This window comes from Chaetura pelagica, unplaced genomic scaffold (assembly GCF_000747805.2).
Source record: "Chaetura pelagica isolate M959 unplaced genomic scaffold, ChaPel_1.0 scaffold10, whole genome shotgun sequence".
NCBI lineage: Eukaryota > Metazoa > Chordata > Aves > Apodiformes > Apodidae > Chaetura > Chaetura pelagica.
In genome coordinates, this window is record NW_009952263.1 from 4,898,339 (window position 1) to 4,900,560 (window position 2,222).

Consider the following 2,222-nt stretch of genomic DNA (forward strand, 5'->3'; position numbering starts at 1 on the left):
TGCTGAACTGCGTGGGATCCCTGTGTGTGTGCTGGGTATCAGCCTTCACTGGGAAACTGCTTGTGGCATGGACCCTTCCAATCAGTGCCTGATTTTGGAAGAGCTCTTTTATCTTTTTGCATTTTTCTACAAAAGGCAACACTTCCAACATGCAATTCTGCTACAGCAGCATAGTGGCATGCATCAGGACACTCATAAAGAGACAAAATTACCTGAACAAGTCTTCTTTCTTTGTATTTGTAAAACTTGCACAACCCAGTAACACTTCCTTACCCACCTCAGGATTTTTATCATCAATAAACCTCTCTGAAAAAAAGCTACTTACATATTATGACCCCATATCCCTTTATTGCCTTAATATTTCTAGATGGTCATCTGTTTTGAACCTGCTGAAAAGCCAGTTAGCCCTTTCAGGGAAAGGACATGAAAGCTCTACGATGCAAGGTACAATGTGAACTACATCTTTCCAAAACATCTGCATTATTTTTCTGTGATATGCTGTCATCATTCCTCACATTTATTGTAGATGTGCAATACATTTTCATGTTTCACCTAGCTGCTGTGCTGCTTCTTAGATAAATCCCCCTAACTTTTCAACAGATACACAGAAATGACAGGATCGGTGAACTCAGATCTCTCCAGAAATATTAGGCACTATCAGCAGAGTTAAATCTCAAGAGTACTAACAGCAGGCCCTAAAGAATATTACTCAATGGAAAATCTTAGACAAGATTTACTGCACATTATATTTTTCAGATTACAAAGATGATCCATTTGTATTAAACTCATGATTCATTGTCAACTCGTGTTCTACAGAATTCACAGAGGGCATCACAGAGCACGATGCAACTTCTGATTACTTGAGGGAGGAGGGCTCCTTTCTGCCATTTTTACTTGGTTTAAGCTACTATTAACTTCAAGAACAGATGTTTCTTGAGAAGAAAATAGAACTAGAGTGAAGTGTTAAAGGTTCTGATTCTGAGCAAAGAAATATCTTTCCAATGGGAACAATTTATTTATGTATATAACAGTAATGAGGTGAAAAAACAGAGAAGTAAAACAACATGTGGCTCCGTAAATTGTGATGTTAAGACAATGTCCAGATCTATACTTGTCTTTTCCAGGATTAAAGACACTGAACCTTGGCAAACCAAAAATCTACAGGTTCCTATGGCACTAAGCAAACTGTAAAGAAGTTTTTTTCATAATAAAAACAGAGATAAGAATGATCATTTCTTTTCAACAGAAATGTCTGGTATTTAAGAGAGACAGAGAGTAATCTGTTATTGATCTCTGCACAGTCATCCTGCTTGAATCAATAATCTATTAGTACTTTTAAATTAAAGTTAGATTCATCAAATGCCCTTGAGAGGCCTCAAACATTCTATGCCTTATTTCATGCTCGTACGTGAATTATGGTGACTTCTAATCAGTCTGTGGAATGATAAAATTTTAGCTTTAAAACTCTAACACCAGCAGACAATGTGTTTCGTATTAGCTCATTCAACTCTCCCAGACCATCTAAAAGGCAGTTTTTAAGCTCCCCATGGGAAAGCAAGGTTGTGTCATTCAATAAAACAACTACACTCCTGCACCTTCAGTGATTTCAGTTTGGGGAAAGCAGTCTTTGAGGAATAATACGGATATAATTCTGCTTTTTTGATTATTTCATCCTAAACAAGGACTAGCATCCAACAGTAGTGTTCAAACCACGAACCGTATGTACAATAGAGGTCTGTCAGGCACTGGCCAAGCACCAGAACTTGAGATACCCAAAAGAGATTAAGCAACCAGTTCAGTTCATAAATACACAACACAGTTAGCAACTGAAGAGCTGAAAGTGCCGCTAGAGAATTATTTTCTGGACAATTTGAAAAGGTATACAAGAAGGAAAGAACCAGTGTAAACTAGAAAACCCTCCTCCCTAAAACATCCATATACATACATACTTATGTGCCACTGAAAGGAGCTTAATCTATTCAGTATAATACTTGCATCAGATGAACAACAATCTAGAGAGTTTGACTGTATGTCTGTAAGAAAAGCCGGTTTGGGAACATTCACTTTTGACAACAGGCAATATGTAGAGCTTTCTGGAGAAGGCCTGAACTCAGGTTACATATGCTGGACTCTAACTGCAGCTTCTGACTTATTATTCTTCCTTGGATTTAGCCTTTTTAACCCTTTTTAAAAAAATATATGTACTGCCAGGATGGAAGAGC

At 37.5% G+C, this 2,222-nt stretch overlaps 1 protein-coding gene across 8 annotated transcripts in view; it reads right to left on the reverse strand.

Moving 5' to 3' along the window:
- The window catches only part of RARB (retinoic acid receptor, beta), a 195,177-nt gene that overhangs the window by 69,453 nt on the left and 123,502 nt on the right, over window positions 1-2,222 (reverse strand). Inside the window, exon 1 of one of the 8 annotated variants that reach the window (XM_010007516.1) lies at window positions 2,010-2,025. The exons of the other annotated variants lie outside the window; for them this stretch is intronic. The gene's annotated coding sequence lies outside the window, so the exon portion shown is untranslated. Of the gene's footprint in view, window positions 1-2,009; window positions 2,026-2,222 lie in introns of those variants that run through there. 8 annotated transcript variants of the gene reach the window in all.